The following is a 22,905-nucleotide window of genomic DNA, read 5'->3' on the forward strand; positions in this document are numbered from 1 at the left end:
ATTGCTGGACTAGATCAACAATGAAGAACCTCATATGAGATGTGCTTGAATGACTGTTTTTTCTCACCCCTCGCCACATGTCGCTATGCACGTTTTCTGATAAGACCTCTTCCCCGTGCCCCCTTCTCTTACACACACACACACACACACACACACACGCACACACATTTCATCTATTTGTGTCTTTATTCTTCAATCTTTCCCAGATAATAGCTTCACTAATGTATTGCTACATGGGGAGAATCTATTAACTTTTAAGATAAAAAGTTCATTTGCTAAATTTTCCCCATATGTTCAAACTCATAAAGTGTTTGCTCTGATTGTTATGTATAAACAGGAAGCATATCACTCAGTTTGGCATAACTTTAAGAATACTTCTGTGGTCTTGCATTAGCACAGAGTTTTGAACATGCTCTACTGAAATCTAAAATCTTCCACACTAGAGGTCATTACAGAAGCCACAGTGTATGTCAAGATTTTTAGATTAAAAGTCTCAAAGTAAAGCATATGTATTCTTAAAGACAGTAAGTGGAATGCAAATATTATTATTACTACTACTATTATTATTAAAACTGTGTATATTAATATCTTTACATGCATTATTTCCTTCAATCCTTATAATAACTCTATTATTCTCATTCTACACATAAGTCTGATGAAATATATATTATAAAAAGAATGGGATAGACACTCAAAATTTAAAATTTGTATAATTGGAACTATTTAATTAAATTCTACTCATCAGAATAGATTCTAAATGGACTTTAGATTAACCTAAAGGCTTCTAGTGAAATAAAATCTTATTAAACATTTTTTATCTTTAATATTTATAAAATTCTCATATAATCTAATATTGTACCATTTGAAGTGGGGTTTCTATAACAGGATTTTTAATTTTTAAAAAGTTCTAAAATCCTGATTGTCTTTTTATTTAAATAATTCTTTGGAAAGATTTTTATGTCCTAAGGAACTGTAACTATGGCGTTGTGAATTTGGGCATCTTCTAGGCTGGAGAGTTTCTAGAGAATTGATAAAAATTCTCCTTTTTATAGTGCATTCCAGTCCAACTCATCATTTTCTAAATGTTGAGTGTCTATACATTCATGGCTTCAAAGAATGGTACGGTATTGAAAGTGCAATAAAGAATAAGAAAATGGAGCCCGTTCTTCCATAAATAAATTCACTATGGTCTCATTAAAGCTAATCAAATTTTAAGAATAATGCAAGAGTATAGTGTCTATTTATTAAGCGTGACTTTATGAACTACTCTTTTGGAACTAAACTTATAAAGAACTATGTTTACTTTTGCTGTGGAGTCTAAACTATTCAAAAGACATGCAAAGAAAATTGGAAGCACTCATTCTCTCATTTGCAAAAAGTAACAAAATGGAATTTTTGCTAGAAGACATATTTAGCAAAAAGAGTTTAATAGAAGATAGTCCTTTGCATATCAAATACTGGATTTTTTAGGAATTAAAAAATCGAGCTATTTTAAACACAGATAAACTAAGAAATCTAAGTTTCTATATAAACAGTTACTGAACAGAGAGGGAACCTAAGATATATGAATCATCCTTTATGGAAAATTTAATTAAGCTGTGCACTTTAGTAACATTCTAATGACAGAAAAGTGGAGATTGGATATAATGATTTTACAGGAGAAATAGACAGTGATCTTGAACTGATGAGACCTTGCTTTCCTTGGAGGATAGATATGGACAATATTGTTTGTTTGTAAAAAATATTCCATTACATTCAGAGGAACATTCTTGCTTGGAAATGTAATGTGGGATAAGGTATGTGTCAGGTTATTGGGCAGTCAAATTTATAATTTTTGCCTGCTCAAAATTTACCCCCATCCTGGTTTTGGGGCATTCTGCAGTGGGTTGACTATGGTGAGAAGCAGAGGGCTTCCTGCCAATATGGAAGCCAGAGGGGCCGCACCTCCCTTCTTGACTCCCTGGCAACCAGTGTGTGGACACGCATCTGAGATTTGGCTAGTCACTTGCTCCCCACTCAGGCCAGGTGCTGGTGAGTCAAAGACAGGTGGATAACTGGGTCCCAGCTCTTGACTCCTCAGGGCTGCCTTGGCTTCTGTGTAATTTCTAACCCAAGTCTTTGAGAATCCCATGAATCAGCATTATCTTTCCACTATATTTCCTTCTTGCTTGTGGTGATCACTATCAGTTTCTTTTGCTTACAACCAAGATCTCTTATTTTGAAAATTATTTTTGCATACATTTCTTAAGGGTTTACTACACTTTTAGTCATGTGCAGATGTTGTAGTTTTATTTATTAAGGAAAATCATGGTTTATGTCTCCAAAAATTTATAGTCTTAAGCGGGACGTATATCAGTATGGGAAGTGCTATGTACAGAGTAATAAAGTAATCTGAGTGTTAATGTGCATAATAAGAAACCAAACTATTATACAGAATTTAGAGGCAACTCAATAAAGTGCCAAGGACTTTCTCACACATGGTAGCCCTACATTCATTGGGAAAATTTCAATACAGCTCTGTGTGTGTGTGAATGTTTTGGGTTGTTTAAAAACCTGTTCATGATTTTTCAAAGTGACACAATCCAGAAACTTATTTTACATGAACTGGTATCTCCAGAGAACAAACATCATTTGAAAGGAAGCTTTAAGATTACGATCCAATGACTGACGTCTCCAATAAAAATAAATCCAGCCATCTTGTCTCCTGCCTTCTCATATCTGAAAACAACTTCTCATTTTGAATACTAACAATTCAAGTCTTTTGAAGCTGCTAAAACACTGACTGTTTATTTTCCAAATGTGCTGATGACCAAGTGCATAAGAGAGTCTACATAACCTACCTACTAGTATATCCTCTTATTAGACATAAAGAAACAGATGTATTTAAGACATTTTCTTCCTTTATGAACTCTGAACTTAACACAGGTCCCGTGTAAAGATAAAAGGGAAACAACTGTTTGTTTCTGTATACATTCATCTAAAATAGATAAAGTTGTAACTGCCAACTTTGATTCCAGGCTCAATAGTGAGACCTGGTTACATGTTTACAAATGTGAAGATTCCCGGCATCAGAACTTTCAAAGAAACAACTATTTCATAGTCTTTCAGGGAGCGTGTGGGGGAATGATGTAGAAACTTTCTGACTCTGATTATATTTAATCTATAACTAAATCTGGATATATGTCATTTTCTTCCCTAAAATAACATATTATATCTTATTCCTTAATAGGAATAAGAAAATATCTTGGGGGGGCCGGCCCCACGGCTTAGCACTTAAGTGCTAGCCCTCCACTACTGGCGGCCTGGGTTTGGATCCTGGGCGTGCACCAACACACCGCTTGTCAGGCCATGCTGAGGCAGCGTCCCACATACAGCAACTAGAAGGATGTGCAACTATAACATACAACTATCTACTGGGGCTTTGGGGAAAAAAAGGAGGAGGATTGGCAATAGATGTCAGCTCAGGGCCGGTCTTCCTCAGCAAAAAGAGGAGGATTGGCATGGATGTTAGCTCAGGGCTGATCTTCCTCACCAAAAAGAAAAAAAAAAAAAAGAAAATATCTTGGTTTTCAAAAATGTTATCTAGGAATAGACAATAGACAACAAGATACAAAAGAATAAAGGTATTTTTAAAAGACTATTTTATTTTTGCTGATGAAGATTCGCCCTGAGCTAATATCTGTGCCAATCTTCCTCTATTTTGTATGTGGGTTGCCACCACAACATGGCCGCTGACAAGTGGTTTAGGTCCGCACCTGGGAACCAAACCCAGGCCACTGAAGCGGAGAGAGTTGAAATTAACCACTAGGCCATGGGGCCGACCTCAAAAGGCCATTTTTTATAAAGCAAAAAATTTGCTGATTGGTGCTTGATAAAACCCAAATTCATATCTATTGGCCACTGCCAATTACCTGGAATGAATATCTTGTTTAAAACTTATTTTCATTCTCTACCTGTGTAAGAATGAATGTGTATTTGGAATAGGAGGTGGTTTGTTTTAGACAATATTCCTGCATTGATTAGGGCAGCACTGGTGTGGGGAGGGGTGGAGATCAGGCGAACATTAGAACATCCTGAAATATTAGGTACCTGAGCAGCAAAGGGAGTTTTGTGATGTCCGAAATACACAATCTCTCAGTCTTTGGTACAGATGATAGATGACTGTGTATTATCTAATAATAGCACATATAGGTTCATATAGGGTAACACCTGGAATTCTCTACTTTTATCACTCGTCTTAGCAAGGTTGAGTCATTTTCAGAATCCACTCGGGACTTCTAGTTGACAATGTTGCATTGACCATCCTGTTTTTTTCCTTTCTCAAACTCCACTCCAATGATACGTATGTAATTTAAATATAATCAACACATATGGGAAATGAAGAGTCCTGAGAGTTCACCATTGATTAAAGATATCGATAACTTGATTGGGAATCAGAATGCAACTGAGGAATGGTAACTAGCTTAGAAAGCAGAGTAATTCTGAACCCAGAACCTTACATGGATGAGCTGTGAAACCATTAGCCTCAGAGGAATCCTGAGAAGCTCAGCGCTCAGAGGTTTCCAGTACCACTTGGTGGGGCTCAAGCATTGAGCTGAAAAGAGAAAAAACATGGCTGAAATTCTGTTGACAGAGCTCTTAGACCAAAGGAAATCTGTCTCCGCTCTGCACATACAGGTGATCACCCCTCTTCCAGGTGAAAGAAGTTTAGTTTCTTGAGCTAGCTCAAGGTAGTTCCTGGTTTCACCCTTAGTTCTGACTACCTTCATTTCCAGGATGTCAAAGCTTTGTGAAAGCAGGATTTTCAGTGATTTCTGTGATACATAGAAAGCACTGCATGGAAATCAATATGGAATAGAAAATGAGGGTGCTGGTGTCTAATCTGATTTTAAAATTTGAGAAGTTGTACGGCGCCCAACAGGCACATACTTCCTTTTATTAAACATTATTATTTTTTTACGATTGATGTGTAGTATTTACTCAAATGGCTACTAAGTTGTTAGGGATATAAATACATATTACATTGTTTGGTCCCAACTACTTAAAAAAGGAGATTATTTGGTATTTCTTCTGCCTGGGGCACTGTGAAAACAATCACAGAAACGTCAATGGAGCTGTGAACTGAGAAAGTTTGGGACTCTTTGGTCTAAGCCAATTAAAGCAATGCCATTCTTTTGTTTAAGATCCTAACTGCCCCAGCCTGCCTTGGAGTTAGGAGCGGCCATAGGATTCCATGTTGTTCAATGAGATGCAGCAGAAATTGTACTGGGTAACTTCTTAGAAAGTTATTTCTCTTCCTAATAAGAGCAGTCCACAGGAGATGAAAGGATTTTGCTACTCTGGCCAACCCCGCCTTCCTGCTTTTGAAGGTGGTTCTATTGCCTGGAGCCGAGTCAGCCATCATGCAATGTGATTTGACAACTGTAAGAATACAAAACAAAATACTGAGGACAGCAGGGAAGAACAGCAACCATCTACCTCCAGAATTCTTGTTAAATGAAAATAGAACCTCTGCTTGTTTAAATCACTGTTGTTAGCTTTACTATGACTAGTACCTGAAATGCCTAACTGATGTAATGAAAATGTAAACACGGATGAATCTTGAATTAATGAAAACTGTGAAATAGCAACTTCATATGATAGTTTAAGAGGCATTGGGGGATGGTGAGGATGCACAAAGTTATCATCTATCAGAGTCAAAAGCAAATGAATAATGTACAAAATTACATCACTTTTTAAAATATGGAGATCAATGCCGTGGGAAAGATTGAGGGTGTCTACCACAAGAATTAGAACGGGGAAAGTGGGGGGTAATAATAATAATGACTAATATTTATTTTGTACTTATCATATTCCAGGCATTGTGCACATTGTTTTACACATATCTGTTCAAAAGAATTCTGTGAGGTAGGGACTTTTTAATGTTTCCATTTTACAGATGAAGAAAGTGAAGCAGAAGTATATCACATGACTTGACCAAGGTCACACAGTATGTAAGTAGAGGAGATGGGTAAAGTAGGAGACTGTTGTTGTTCATTGTAAACTTTAATGAAAGTTCACTTTTTCACTAAGTATCTTTATTAACGTAATGAATATAAAAAGTCATTTAAAAGATTCCAACTACTATAGATTTATTCACTTCTATTTTTTTGAAGAAATTAAGCTTCTGTGAATCAATATCCCTGAGTTGTTATGTTGTAATATTATGTTCCTAAAATTTACCAATGAGAACGCTGGATCTGAAGAGACTACATAATGCTTTAAATTGAAGTTTGTGCTATCAGGCGACACTTTTGGAAGTGGACTTTGTGTCAGCCGGAATTCCTCTTGGTGAATGCTATTCAGAAATGTCAGGCATCTTGAAAGAGAATTATGGGTCAGAGTTTGGCAAATCTTGCATTTACACATGACTTAGGTAATTGTTTTTATTTCATTGAGCACCACATATCCAAATAGATTAAGTTAATTTCAAATTAAAGTAAGATCAGATAAGAGTAGGAACGATGTAAAATAAATTAACTTCATTTTAACTTTTACCCCAGAGAAACCAATGTTATTTCCTTTAAGATAATTTCTCATCATTTTCTTCAAAACTAATCAAGAACATATATACTTGTAAAGATAAACTTTTATTCATATCAGAAGACCCTAGAAACTTGGATCTGAATGAGGCTTTAAGGATTGTTAAGTCTAACTTATATCAAGTCTACAAACATCTCTATAAACTCCCAGAGAATAAATAACCAGTACTTGTTAGATGTATCCCAAGACAAGGAAATCAAACCTCTTGAGGTCATCCACAGGCAATCCAATTACGTATCAGAGACTCTTACTTATATTGGAATTACCTTTAAGACTTAATAATCTTGATTAATAAAGCTTGAAATAACACATATTTATTGAACTAATATATATAGGTAATTATATGAAAGGCAATATGGGTTTTCCACAGGATCTTTCCTTTCCCATTAGAGTTTATCCAGATTAAAGTGGCTATTAGGTACAGTTAGTCACAAAAAACTTCTCTTTTGGGGAAAGGGTAAAGGGCACTAAAACTCCTATTTTTCTTGTTGCTATTCATATAGGGAATAAAGTAAATAATTTAATTCTGCCCTTATAAGAATCTAAATCTTGATAATTTGGTTTGTCTATGGCAACAAAATTTGTTTTCATCCATTGGAAAATTATGATCTTTAGGTCATCCTCTATAGCCAACAGTATCTTCCACATCAGCAATACTTTTCACTCACACTTCCTGTGTGGAGTGTGGCATAATTCATGGTATTTTTTTTAATGTAAAATATCTTTTAAAATGATGAAGCTATCATGTCGTGACCTTCATTCTTGAATATGTTCTTTGATTTCACTGACCATGCCCACTGTGACTATTTACTTTCCATTTTCCTAATCCAAGAGAAGGCAAAACAAGGGAGAACAGATAAATTTTAAAAGTTGCATATGGTACAAAAAACATATATTAGACTTTTAAAAATAGATGTTTGCATACAGGTGAGAGTTGTCTTTAATTGATTTTACATGGACATGGATTTTTAAAAAATCATTAACTCTGATGGTTGGAATGAAAATTTAGGAGTAGAAGGAAAGACAACATTTGGAGATAAAGGTGGTTTTCTATTTTCACATTTATTTTTCAAATAGTAGAATTATTTTTGTTAAATGTAGTCTGATGGCAATATATCAATATCTTTTTTATTTTTTGTGTGCGGTTTTATTTACCAAGAATTGTTATTGTTTACCTCCAAGAAATAGCTCTTATTTGAGGACAGGGATTGAAAATGGATGATGGTTGAAAAGAGTCAATTTGTGAAAAATAAATTTAGTGAGCTGAATTTTTCACTGATTCTCCTGAGAATTACTTCATTTGGCTATTTATAACTCTATAAAAGATGAAGTAACCTTGTCTGATGTGAAGATTTACCTTTCATGCATATGTAGGAACAATTTCAGATACAGGAGTCACTCGAATCCTGTCGAAGCAAAGCTATCCTAATGGGAGGTCATTTATGTATTTTACTGTAGGTATTCTTCCACACCTTGAAGAGTATTAAGCACAGTCTTCATGCATATATTGAGAAAGCTTCCTAAATGTGTGACTTACAAACAGAGTGGCCGTCAGCAGTGTTTCAGGACATTGGATTTTAATAATATAAACAGTAATTAAAATCTCCAAATCTCTTTCTTGAATATTAGGGCATGAAATATCTCTATTGCAAATTTACATTAAAAGTTTGAATATGTTACATTTATACATATGAGACAGTGAAAGGTGAACACACTCATCCAAGATGATATCACCATAAATTGCTATTTTAACACCCGGAGTCAGCGTGAACGACTAGTTAATGCTCCAAGTCAGTGTCTAAAACTATCCACACATTGTCCCTTAAGCTTAATTCAGGACTCAAAGAGTTTTAAATTCATCATGGGTAAGGGGATGAGGAGGGAGGGAGGGGAGGAAGGAGAGAAGGAAAGAGGGATAAAATAAGAAAGAAAGAAAGGAAGATAGGAAAGAAAAATGGAAGGAAGGAGGGAAGGAAGGAAATCTTATGGGCCTAAGACGTATCAAGTAATTTAGTTTTCACTATATAATACAGGTGTAGTCAAAGGTATAAAATAACACATCACGGTTTTTCCTGTAAAAAGAAGTAAACTCAAACAATCTTATTATGTGTTATTTCTCTATATAATATATTTAACAATAAGAAAACCACTATGTTCCATATAAATTTTAGGATTTTTTGTTCTATTTCCAAGAAAAATGTTGGGACTTTGATAGGGATTGCATTGAATCTATAGATTGCTTTGGGAAGTACGGACATTTTAGCTATGTTAATTTTCCAATCCGTGGGCATGGAATATCTTTCCATTTCTTTGTGTCTTCTTCGACTCCTTTCAACAATATTTTATAGTTTTCAGTGTACAGGTCTTTCACCTCTTTGTTTAAATTTATTTCTCGGTATTTTATTCTTTTTGTTGTGATTGTAAATGGGATTGTATTCTTGATTTCCCCTCCTGCACTTTTGTTGTTAGTGTATAGGAATGCAACTGATTTTTGTATGTTGATTTTGTAGCCTACAACTTTATTGTATTTTGTTTATTATTTCTAACAGTTTTTTGGTGGATTCCTTAGGGTTTTCTATGTATCAAATTATGTCATCTGCAAATAGTGATAGTTTTACTTCTTCTTTTCCAATTTGGATCCCTTTTATTTCTTTTTTTTGCCTGATTTCTCTGACTAGAACTTCCAACACTATGTCAAATGAGGGTGGCAAAAGTGGGCGTCCTTGTCTTTTACCTCTTCTTAGAAAAATAGCTTTCAGTTCTTCACCACTGAGTATGGTGTTAGTTGTGGGTTTATCAAATGTGGCCTTTGTTATGTTGAAGTACTTTCCTTCTATACCCATTTTACTCAGAGTTTTTCTAAATGGATGCTGTAACTTGTCAAATGCTTTCCCTGCATCTGTTGAGATGATCACGTGATTTTTAGTCTTCATTTTGTTAACATGGTCTATCACATTGATTGATTTGCAGCTGTTGAACAATCCTTGCATCTCTGGCATAAATCCCATTTGATCATGATTCTTTTAATGTATTGTTATATTCAATTTGCTAACATTTGTTGAGGATTTTTGCAATTGTGTTCATCAGTGATATTGGACTATAATTTTCTTTTTTGTGTGTTGTCCTTGTCTGGTTTTGGTATCAGGGTAATGTTGTCTTTGTAGAATGAGTTAGGAAGCTTCCTTTCCTCTTCAAGTTTTTGGAAGAGTTTGAGAAAGATGGGTATTAAATCTTCTTTGAATGTTTAGTAGAATTCACTGCAGAAGCTGTCTGGTCCCAGACTTCTGTTTTTTGGGAAGTTTTCGATTACTGTTTCAATCTCCTTACTAGTGATCAGTCTATCCAGATTCTCTGTTTCTTCTTGATTCATTTATGGAAGGTGGTATAATTCTAAGAATTTGTCCATTTCTTCTAGATTATCCAATTTGTTGGCATATAGCTTTTCATAGTATTCTCTTATAATCCTTTGTATTTTTGTGGTGCTGATTGTAATTTCTCCTCTTTCATTTATTATTTTATTTATTTGAAACTTCTCTCTTTTCTTCTTAGTGAGTCTAGCTAATTTTGTTTATCTTTTTAAAGAACTAGCTCTTAGTTTCATTGATCCTTTCTATTGTTTTTTAAATATCTATTTCATTTATTTCTGCTCTGGTTTTTATTAATTCCTTTCTTCTACTGACTTTGGGCTTTGTTTGTTTTTCTTTTCATATTTCTCATAGGTATAGTGTTAGACTGTTTATTTGAGAGTTTTCTTTTTTTTTTGTGGAAAGCCTGTATTGCTATAAACTTCCCTGTTAGTACTGCTTTTGCTGTATCCCATAAATTTTGGTATGTAGTATTTTCATTTTCATTTGTCTCCAGGTGTTTTTTGATTTCTCCTTTGATTTCTTCATTGACCCAAAGCAATCTTAAGGAAAAAGAACACAGCTGAAGGTATCACACTCTCTGATTTCAAAATATACTACAAAGCTATCGTAATCAAAACAGCATGGTTCTGGCATGAAAACAGACACCCAGATCCATGGAACAGAATGGAGACCCCAGAAATAAACCCACACATCTGTGGACAGCTAATTTTCAACAAAGGAGCCAAGAATTTACAACAGAGAAAGGGAAGTCTCTTCAATAAATGGTGCTGGGAAAATTGGACAGCCACATGCACACGGAAGGCAATTAGACTTTGGGTGGTGAACATTATATAGTCTACACAGAAATCGAAATATAATGATGTCACCTTAAATTTATATAATGTTATAAACCAATGTCACCTCAATAAAATAAAATCAATTTGAAAAGTGAAAAAAAAAAGAAAAAAAAAAAGGCTGTGACTCTGGTTTTTGAATATGTCCTTTGTTTACCTTGGCTTTAAAATAAGTGTTATCTACTTTACATTTCATTAACCCAATAGAGCACAATTATTATGCAAGTAAATATGCAAAAATATAACAAAAAAATCGAAGCACTGGTAAACCAAAATAACATTAGAGTTTATTCTCTGTCTATCATCTTCTCCTTTCTGTGTCCCTCTCTTTTATTTACTGTCTTCCTAATAAAGAAAGGTATGAGAAGTAATATTTAAACATCCTGTTAAATATTGTGTGTTGTCCATAATTTTCCCTCATTTCATCTCAATAACAACCACGTGCAATAGGTATTTTATAGATGGAGAAACAATGGTTCATAGAAGGAGCTTAGCAACAGGTTGGATATAGGATCAGTATACAAAAGTGAATAGTTTTTAAATATACCATCAACAAACAACGAGAAGACACACTCACACATATGTATATATGTACATTTAAAACATATAATTTACTACTAAAATTATAGTGGATCTAGAAATAAACCTAACAAAAGTTTTGCTAGCCCTGCATGGATGTTTTAATAACTTTGCTGAAATACATTAAATATAACTTAAAAAACGGGTCTATATCCCATGCTCATGATGGAAACACTTATTTTCTGAGGATGTCTATTCTCTCTAAATTGATTTATAGACTTGAGACATGTCTGATAAAAATCTGGCAGAGTTTTCCATGAAACTTGACAAGTTGATTCTAAAGTTTATATGGAAGTTCAATGGTCCTAAAAGACAAGATATGTCTAAACAAGAAGATGGATAATGAGGGGAAACTTTTTCCTATTTAGAGATCAAGATTTAAAAAACCATAGTAAGTAGTATAGTGTGCCACTGGTGCAGGGGTGTGTAAATTGACAGCAGAATAACATAGAAAGTCCATAGATAGTTCCAATAAAATTATGGATAAAAATATGGACTTGCATTTCCTCAAAAAGGAAGCATGTATGTTCAATAAGTAAACATTTGAAGAAAAGTTTAAATTCACTATAATCAGAAACATCAGAATGACCCACTATGTGGTGCTCATTCAACTGGCAGAAAATAAGAGGAGGGAAAATACCCAGTGTTTGAGAGGATGTGGATCAGCGGAATTTATTATTCACTACTGACTGCAATTTAAATTGGCACAACCATGTTGAAAACTAGTTTTACATTAGCTTATGAATTTGAACATTTACAAACCTCCAAATTCTACCCCTTGTTATATATCTAGTAGAAATTTTACACTTTTCACCTATGAAAATAATTCATAGCAGCAATGTTTGTCATTTTAAAAATCCAGAGATAACCTAATTAATTTTAGCAAATTGTAGCATATTCATACAATAGACAGCAATAAAAATAAATGAACTACATTACCTGAGAGCAACGGGACAACACAGATTATTCTTAATAACATCTTGTTGAATGAAAATAAAAAGCCAGATGGCATGCAGTACGACTCTTTATATCTTCAAAAACAAGCAAAACTAGGGCTAGTTCATGGGTACTCCTTATATTAATTATCTTACATTCATTATTTTTTTTCAAAATAAAAATAAAAATGAAATTAAAGAGAGTCATGCGTGAACTCATGGTGATAGGGAATTGTGAACCAAAGATTATGATTAATCCCACCCCATGTAGCTGATGAAAAAGAAATTAGAGATCAGAGGAGTTAATGTATTTGTCTAAAGTCATACAAATACAACGGTACAGAGACTGCATTCAGTCAGCGGGATTTAAATCCAGTATCCTTCCACCATACCAACTTGCCACAAAGAACAGGGGAATAGAAAAGAGTAGTTCTTTAAGATAGCTTTGCACAAAACTTCTAAAATTCTAGAAGGTGTACATTTCTGGCAACTATTTAGCAATACAGTTTTCTAAGACCCATAAGTGTAATTTATACAAAGGTTGCCTCCCCTCATATTTTTATAGCCTTATTTGAAAATAATGAAATAAGAAAATAGATATCCCCAAATGCAGAGAACAGCACTGACATTTTAAATATTTACAATAAACTGAAAGCAAAATTTGTAATGCATTCTCCCATGCACTTTGACTCAAACATCTTTTAAACTATTTTCATAACATTTTACCTTATCAGTGTTGAAAGGAGCATTTCAGATCATCTGTTCAGATATTTTTATTCTTTGATAAAATTCCCAAGGTTACAGTGTTCATAGCCAAGTCAGATTCAAGGTCACTTCTCCTGGTGTCTAAATCTCATGGTGGTTTCTAGCCCTTACCCAGCGATCTGAGGGATTTCCATCATCCTGGACAGACTATGCTTTTAGAAGCAATTTGAGAAAGAGAAAGTGAATGCCAAATATTCCAGTGTATTCCTCACACAGAGATGGCTCTACCACAAATTTATTATGCTTCTACAAAGTGCAGTCTCAGTGGAATTTAGCAGCTGCTCCACAGGGAGCCAATCCTTCTGCTGCTTCAGGTAAACTTTCTCAAAAGTTAGTGAGGACAGGGCAGTATATCAGTGATCTCTTAGAGTGCAAAGGAATAAAACTGGTGTGACCACATGAGAAATGTCCTTCATTATTCTCGGAAATGTTTTAAAATGCTTTGTTGATGTATTTGAAAAGAGATGCCACTTTTGAGGAAACTCAAATTAAATCTAACTTCAAACTCTTGTCAAAATATTTCTTATTTCTATTAATAAAAAGTAAGCACTTTGAATGCTATCCAGTCCAAAACACAACTGTCTTTCAAATTTATATTTTAGGCTCACCTAAAAACAAAACAAACAAACCCCAAAGATGTCATTTTCTCTCCCTGGAAATCTTTTCTCCTGCCCAGATGGTGACTTGGACTCCTGTCTATCATTTAAATTCCGGTTGATACTTTACCTCCTCTGATCTCTCAATTTATTATACTTCTTTCCCAAGATTAGACTGGGTCCACCTCATTTTTACCTTATCATAGTGCTCATTACAATAGCACTTGCTTTAGAGCGACTTACATACACATCCACCATGGCATTGTGACCCCGTGGAGGTGGGTACTGTGTCTTCCTCACTGCGCTGGTCATTTGACATTTTGATTTGAGCCCGTTCTTGCCTCTCAGTGTTCTGCTCTGTGTTGTAGGGGGCTGGGAACCTGGGAGTAGCCTACATTTCCCAGACTCCTATAATTTCTAGTTCCTGTTAGGTTTAGCCAAAGAGAGGTAGAAAGAAGGGAGAAACTACTACTTTCTTGGACATTCTGGTAATAGCAGCAAGGGTGGAGCCAGGAGTGGTGGAGGCTACAGCAACAGTGGAAGTACCTGGTAGGGCAGGCAGGGTTCTGGATGTGGGCTCAGCCAGCTCAGCTCCAACTGTGGGTCCCTGGGGGCACAGTGCTCTGGGTAACATTATTGACTCCTTTGCTTCTCCAACCCAGGAGTGGTAGTGTTTTCCTGCAGTTACTAATCCTTGGCTAACCCTTCCTTCCGTTCTCATAACCCTTTCAATACCCGTGTAAGAAAATTCTGTATTAAATTCCCTGTGTTTGAAACTGATAGAATGGTTCTGTTTATGCATATTCGGAACTAACGCAGTTTTTAATACAAAATAAGGACTAAAAAAATTTCGATGAGACAGGGTCCTTACTAACTAAATATGATTCCAGGTTTGTAATTGTAAGCCTTTGTAGAGACACAAAACTCTTAAAAGCAAAGCCGTCATTAATAAATTGATTATTGGGGCTGGCCCTGTGGTGCAAGTGGTTAAGTGCATGAGCTCGGCTGCGGCAGCCTGGGGTTCGCCAGTTCGGATCCTGGGAGTGCACCGACGCACCGCTTGTTAAGCCATGCTGTGGCAGCGTCCCATATAAAGTAGAGGAAGATGGTCATGGATGGTAGCCCAGGGCCAGTCTTCCTCAGCAAAAAAGAGAAGGATTGGCAGTGGATGTTAGCTCAGGGCTGGTCTTCCTCACAAAAATATAAATAAATAAATAAATAAATAAATAAATAAATAAATTGATAATTTATAAAATCAGGCACCTGTTAATGATCATTTCTGCTTAACACTGGCCTAGACCCTCCTCATTCACTGTATTAGGTCATTAGTAGGTTAGTTCATTGTTGAGTATAAGATGTTGTCAACATTATATATACACAGCAAATTAAATGCAAATTTACTTCAAACTTCAAAAGATAATGATTTAAACATCAAAAGATTAAGAAAAGTGCTTGGAAAAATTGATGAAGACCACAACCATTTTTGCAAAATTTACCTTTTGGGTTTACGTTGTTAAAGCCAGACGATGCAAACGATGTCTTATCACGCTATCACACAGTTTTGTCAGAAAAATAATGCAAAGATAAAGAAAAAGAAGACTCAGCATGAGTTAGATTATTTAATGGCTATAAATTCTTCCCATCCCAGTGTGTACCTCTCCTTGCAATGTGACATTGCCACCTCCCCCAATACTGACATGGAATCTCTTTCTCCACCCCCTTAAATCTGGGCTGGACTGTGACTTGCTTTGACGAAAAGTGACATAGTGTGACCTCTCGAGATTAGGTTTTGAGAGACCTTGCAGTTTATATCTTCATCCTCTTTGATCACTGCCCTAAAATCTCCATGTAAGGAAGCCAACTGAGCCATTCCGAGGAGAACTGAAACGTTCCATCTGGCACTCAATCACTAAACATGTGAAAGAGGCCATCTTGGATTTCCTAGTCCAGCTAACCACCATAAACATGGGAAATAGTAAATAAGTATTGTGTTCAGCCACTACATTTTGGGGTGGTTTTCACACAGCAAAGTTTGACTGAAGCACAATACTTGCTTCAGTTTTAGATTATTTTAATAACTAGCAAAGAGTTGCAATATTTTCATAATTGCTACTTTTGTTTTTAAACATAGTGCTCTCTCCAGTGGATCAGACATTGGATCTATATTCAATTTATTGTATAAAACAATTGTATTGTGTAAAACAATAAACAATTGGCTATTTTACCAATCTAAAATATTTTTATAGGCAATTTTATATTTTCTTTGGACAATATTCCATGAGTGAATAAATCTTTGTCATAGTCATAAACCTCATTTTCTGAACGGCAAGGGGAATGGGCAGGTTTTTATGAGCGATCAAAATATTCATCCTAATACAGGTTCATATCTTCAAGGAAAAAATGACTGACTTAATAAGCAGGCCGATGATTTTGATAACATATAATTCCATGAGATATTTTCAAGAGAATCCATGAGTTTCTTAAAATTTCTCTTTACGTGTTTAACAAAATTAGCAGGGTCATTACTTAAAGGTACAGTTTATTCAAGAATGTGCTGCTTTATAATTTATATATACCTTCTTTTGAGGGAGATCTTATGACACTGAAATTTTCCTGAAAATGAGTCAAGTGAAGAGACAGTACCTATAAAACCTCACACCCAAAAGCTGTCATTGAAATATTGTTAAATATATAACTCTATATAATTATACATAGATGTGTATACATAGATATATTTATATAACACATACATCACAAACTGTGTTTCATGACTTACAAGAAACATGAAGTTAAGTAAAAGCAAATACATAAAATAAAATTAGTAATCCTAACCTGACACTGGATCTGTATTCAATGGTACTTAAATGGAGGTCCTTATGAAAGAAAATTTTGACTTTCTTTATTCAACCAGGGCATTAAATGAAATAGAATTTCACAAGAACTTTGTAATTTAAAAAAGCTCACGTCATTTTGTGGATATTTTTGGCAATGAAGAAAACATGAATACAATGGCCTTCAATAATATAATATTTTTTAGTGCAAAAATCAATCTGGGGTAACATCATCTGAATACACAACAGATAACTACAGGAACTCAGAGGGGTCAAAACTAATATGCTACCACACTGCTCTCTAGCAAATATCGTATCTGTGATATATGTTTTAAAATCTAAGGGTGAGTATATTAAACCTTTAGTTTGGGCTAAACACTTAGTGACATCAAATACATTTATAATTATTAAGCTTTTTTGGAAAGTTTTTAGAAAGCAGTTTCTTAGGTTTATTTTTTTAAAACCACTTTACTGAGGTACAATTGACATACATAAAGCTGTATATATTTAATGCATACAACTTAATAAATTTTCTTGGGTTTATTTTTATATTAATGACAGGACACATTTATTAACCCCTCATTGTGTTACAGGAACTAGAAACTTCCCACTAGTTATTCTCATATAATATTCACAACACACTGGAAAGCAGGTATAAACATCAAGGGTTAGAGAGATTTGGTGGCTTGCTCAAGGAGTGAGAGGAGAGGAAATTCAAAGCTCTTGCTCTTGGTCTCATTCCCATCACCCTTTCATTCAACTGGGTCACGGTGCCCTCTAAATTTTAACTACGATCAATTTTATTTCATTTTTTTCGCCTTTTTTTTAGTGTTTCTGGTTTTTTTCTTTTATTTTCTCACATCTAAGTTACTTTATTTTAAAATGTGAACCAGAGTGTGCACACTAATTTGTATTAGAGGATCATTTACTGTATACTCTATTATGCCACATGCAATCTTTCACTTTTATTTATCACCTTGGTAGGAGTATTCAATATACACCCACAAAATATTGCCTATTAGCAGTTTAGGTGGTTATTTCAGCCAGCTGAGTTCACTTTTTATTCATAAAGAACATAGAGATTTTGTTCCTCTTTCGAAACTTTACCATCTAAAATTTTAATGCACATAATTTCAGTAAGATTGGAAGGAAAATTGCTTTTAAATGCTTTTTTATGGAAAAATTAGGTACTGAAATATTGGCATTTTATAAAAACTTTACCCAGCCTGTGCAAACATCTAGAGCAGCACTGTCCAGTATAACTTAATGCTTTGATGGAAATGTTCTCTATCTGCATTGTCTGACATGGTAGCCACGAGCCATATGTACTATTGAGCCCTTGGAATGTGGCTACTGTGACTGAGCAACTGACTCTAATATTGATATGGCTAGTGGCTACCATGTGGAATAGCAGGTCAAAATGAAATGACTTCATGCATCCGTCCACCTCATAGGGCTGACCCCCTGATACTGTGCAGACAGCACACAGAAAGTGAGCCAGTCTCTTTAAGAAAGCAAGTGAACACTGTAACGTCACTCCTCCTTTTTCCTGCCACCGTAAAAATGGCAACATTACCCTGTTTGCAAAATAACGAGCAGTTTTAGTTGTAGAAGATTAACCCCAGCATCCTCAATCTTCTACAATAGTAGTTTTCTACCTGAGAGCTCGAGAATTGCTCCCTTAAGGCCCTTTAAGGCGCATCAGCCGCCAGGCATGAAACTTGCTGTGTATTGCGGATCTGAAGATCTAGATTGTGGGTGGATTTGATTTCCCTGGACCTGCCTGAGGCCAAAGTTGTTTCTGCTTCATTATTCTGAGAAATGGAAACTTTCCATGAGGCAGTCTAGAGTTCTAAAATGTAAATGCTGGTAGATATAAAAGATGTTCAAAGTCCTTATCTACAGAATTCTTTATTTTCTACAGTAACTGTGTTCCCTTATGCTTAAGTCAGTTCTCTATAAAGATATCACAAATCTAAGCATGACATTTCCTAACGCTATGCTTTCCTACTGGGATAAGCTTTTTCTATCAGAGAAGCAAAACTCTGAACGCTCACAAGTTTTCACAGAGACAAACTGTACAGGAGGCAAATTCATCTTTGATACCTGATTATCCGTTTCTTCATCCTCCTCTTCCCCACACACTACCCTTATTCTTTTTATTTTTCTTCTTTTCTTTCCTGTCCAACCCTCTTGAATCTGGTGATCTTTACCCTCTGTTAAATCATGGTTGGTTCCCAGGAAAAGGGCTGAAATTCACATGAGGGTGATCAAAGATGATCCCACCTTTTTAATGTACTTGAATTTTAATCATAATGTTATATACGTTTAAGGAATGGAGTATTTTGTCTTATGCTAAATATATTTAAAACAATTTGATGGAATCAAGGGTTTATTTTCTAGCTCCTGAAATCTCACCCCAATTTTGTGTACATATTGTTTTTATGTGTAAAACTAATCCTGATTTAGGGTCAGCCTAATCTTTCTATAGCAAAGAAGACATCTAAATCAAGAATGATCAAATAAGGAAACCTATATATCAGTGAATACCGGTATAATGATGCCTTATGATATTAAATTAGACATGAGAGCACCCACATAGTAATCACCTTAAAGAAACACTCAGGCGAATCGTTTACAGAAGAGCTTTTCTTTTAACATTGCTTTCTCCTCTAACCTCCCAATTCTTCATGGATAGTTAACTGACTTTTGTTCAAGGACATAATTTAGAAAGAAGATTCTCCATTTAATAGCTTGTTCATGTTACGTTAACAGAAGTATATAACACCATCATTTTTTATACTTCACCAAATATGGAGGAATAGGGATCAGATTTATCCTCTTAATTGAAACAACCAAAATAAACAGACAAAATATATATAATGATTGGTTTTAAGATACTAGATATCAGATGACAAAGAACAATGATCTCTGAAAGTTGAGAAATAAACAAGGTGAGCTCTACGATTGCCCCAGCTTATCGCCTATAGAAGGTTTCCAGGTTGTGGCGCAGGGAGGAGAAACCCAGACAGAGTCTGGAGGATTCCCTGAGTTGAGGAGATGGAGCTGTGAGTTTGGGAAGAGCAAAGCAGTTAGAATTCACAAGGGAGAGTACCACAGAGGAAAGAGTTGTGCAGAGAGAGAACCTTGGACATCTATGGAGGGTTCCTCTTGAGTACTCAGCAGAATACTAATCAGCACATGTGTGCAAGGATATTATCGGAGACCAGGAACAAAAATTTAAAAATATTAATGGGAAGAGATTTTGGCACTCTCACAGGGCTTGGAATGATGCTTAGGCCTACGAGCCAGACAAGGAAAACACCTAATTCACAGGGCATTGGACAGAATACTCAGGGAAGTCTTGCCTCAAGAGTGCGCAATAATTAACCCTAAGGTAAGACTACTCCAACCCACCTAAAAATCATAAAAGCAAGACCCAAATGGATCAAATTACTTCTAAGCAGCTTAACGGCATCCCAGAATAAAGCTAAAAAGATTTATAGGAATATAAAAATACCTAGTAACAAACAAGGTAAAATTCACGTGATGTCTGGCCTTCAATCAAAGATCACAAGGCATTCAAAGAAGCAGGGAACACAATCCATAATGAGGAAAATAATCAATAATAATCTAATATTATTATTATAATCTAACAGATGCTAGAATGAGCAGATAAGAACATTAAAACACTTAAGATAAAAGTATTCCATACATTCAAAAGATTAAGCTGTGTTACAGAAGAAATAAAAAGTATGCAAATTTAAGTTCTTTAGCTAAAAGTTACATTGCCTGAGATGAAAAATATTCTGGATGTAACAGCATATTAAATATGTCAGAGCAAGAGATTAGTGAACTTGAAGACATAGAAATAAAAGCTATCCAAAATAAAATACCGACAAAAACTAAAAATGAAAAACGCATCTGTGAATTGCAGGACAACTTGTAGTGTGGCCTAATATACATGTAATTGGAGTCCCTAAAGGAGGTGGGGGAGCAAAAAACTTGAAGAAATAATGGGCAAAGTTGTCCAGATTTGATGAAAACTATAAAAGGTTGATCCAAGGTACTCATAGTCATGGATTGGAAGACTCAATGTAGTTAAGCTGTCTTGTCTTGCCCACTTGATCTAAAGATGGGACAGAATCCCAAATAAATTCCAGACAGTCTCTTTTGCAGATGTTGACAAATGGATTCCAAAGTTTATACAGAAAGAAAAAAGAACTATAATAGCCAACGCAATGTTAAATAAGAACAAAGTCAGAAACTGACACTACCCAAATTCAAGACTTACTATAAAGCTACAACAATCAAGACAGCATGCTATTGGTGGAAGAATAGACACATAGATTAATGGAAGAGAAGAAAGTGCCCAGAAATAGTCCCACACAAATACAGTCAACTAATCTTTGAAAAGGAGTAAAAGTAGTTCAATGGAAAAAGGATAGTCTTTTCAGCGTTTCAACTTCCACAAAAATGGCCTCAATATGGATTTAAATCTATATTTCAGAAGCAAGAATATAAAACTAGGAGAAAAATCTATGGGATCTTGGGTTTGGAGATAAGTTTATAGATACAACATCAAAAACAAGATCCATGAAAGATAAAAGTGAAAATACATACTTTACTAAAATAAAAAAAAAATCTGCTGTGTGAAAGACACTGTTAAGACAAAGAATAGACAAGCCATAGGTGAAGAGAAACTATTTTTAATACATACATCTGATTAATGAATAGTATCCAAATAAAACACTTAAACTCCACAATAAGACAAAATACCCAATATGAAAGTGGGCAAAAGATCTGAACAGCGAGACAGACCTCACCAAAGAAGATACACAGATGGCAAAGAAGCATATGAAAAGATGCCTCAAGATCATTTGTCATTAGAGAATTTCAAATCAGAACAGCAGTGAAATACAACTAGACACTTATTAAAATGGATAAAATCTGGAAAACTGACAATAAAGTTATTGGCAAGGACGCAAAGCAGCAGGAACCCTCATTCGTTGCTGGTGGGAGTGCAAAATGGTACAGACACTTTGGAAGACGGTTTGACAATTTCTTACGAATTGAAGCATAATCTTACCATATGAAGTAGCAATCACACTCCTAAATATTTATCCAAATGAGCTGAAAACTTGTATCCACACAAAATACTGCATGTGAATATTTACAGTAGCTTTATTAATAACTGCCCAAAGCTGGAAGCAACAGGAAATTCTTCAATAATAAATAAATAAATAAATAAATAAAAAGTGGCATATCTACTCAATGGAGTATTATTCAGCAATAAAAAGAAAGGAGCTACTAGGATGAATCTTAAATGTGTTACTAAGTGAAAGAAGCCAGACTGAAAAGACTACATAATGTATGATTCCAATTAGACGACATTCTTGAAAAGGCAAAACTATAAGAATAGTAAAAAGATCAGTGGTTACCAGGGGGTTGGGGGAAGAGCAGGAGAGGGTTAAACAGCTGAAACATAGGAGACTTTTCTTTAAGGGCATGAAACCATTTTGTATTATACTATAATTATGGATACATACCCTATGCATTTGTCAGAAGCTACAGAATCCATAGAACCTTACAGAACAACGAGCTAACCTTAATGTGTGCAAACTTGCAAAAATCATTTAGGAGGGCAGGATTCCCTGGATGGAGTGCAGAATGTGACAAAACAATTACCCGTATTAGAAATGTATGAAACAACCTCATTTAAGGGGATGGGTGAAAATGGTTCTGAACTAAGTAACTTTGGAGATGAATAGAGTCTGTAAGACTAAAGGAATTGAGGCTGGCCCGGTGGCATAGTGGTTAAGTTTGTGAGCTCCACTTTGGTGGCCTGAGGTTTGCTGGTTCGGATCCTGGGCGCGGACCTACACACCACTCATCAAGCCATGCTGAGGTGGCATCCCACATAGAAGAACTAGAAGGACCTACAACTTGGTATACAACTATGTACTGGGGCTTTGGGGAGAAAAAAAAAAAAGAAAAGAAAAATTTATCCTTACGAATAGTTAGAATTGCTCAAAAAAAAAAGAAAAAAAAAATGAGCCCAGTGGACATAGACATTAAAAAAAAAAAAAAAAAAGACCAAAGGAATAGCACCTAAGCACTGTACTTTAGTTGATAAAAGTGTTCCATGGGAGTACAGGTTAAAAATGGTGATACTACTCTAAAGGGACATTGAAATTGAACAATTAAGTAAACGATGGTGGATCATGGGAGTCAAATTTCTCACTGTTGGAATGGCAGTTTACAGAAAAGAAAAAGACGGAGGCCAGAATAATCCACATGGTAACAGATTAGAGTTGGGATGTCAGTATGAAGTCATCTTTTGCTTAATATAGATACAAATGGATTAACATAGAAATATTTATAGATATCCATATATACAGGCTAGTATATGCACA

General features: G+C 35.1%; 1 long non-coding RNA gene across 3 annotated transcripts in view; it reads left to right on the forward strand.

Annotated features, from left to right (window-relative positions):
* Window positions 1-11,083, forward strand: part of LOC131396218 (uncharacterized) — a 31,932-nt gene extending 20,849 nt beyond the window's left edge. Inside the window, exons 5-6 of one of the 3 annotated variants that reach the window (XR_009216442.1) lie at window positions 5,939-5,993; window positions 10,444-11,082. This is a non-coding gene — a long non-coding RNA (uncharacterized LOC131396218). Of the gene's footprint in view, window positions 1-5,938; window positions 5,994-10,443 lie in introns of all 3 variants that reach the window. The other 2 variants (XR_009216443.1, XR_009216444.1) reach the window with 2 other exon arrangements.
* The last annotated feature ends 11,822 nt before the right edge of the window (window positions 11,084-22,905 follow it).

Source organism: Diceros bicornis, chromosome 32 (genome assembly GCF_020826845.1).
Source record: "Diceros bicornis minor isolate mBicDic1 chromosome 32, mDicBic1.mat.cur, whole genome shotgun sequence".
Taxonomy (NCBI): domain Eukaryota; kingdom Metazoa; phylum Chordata; class Mammalia; order Perissodactyla; family Rhinocerotidae; genus Diceros; species Diceros bicornis.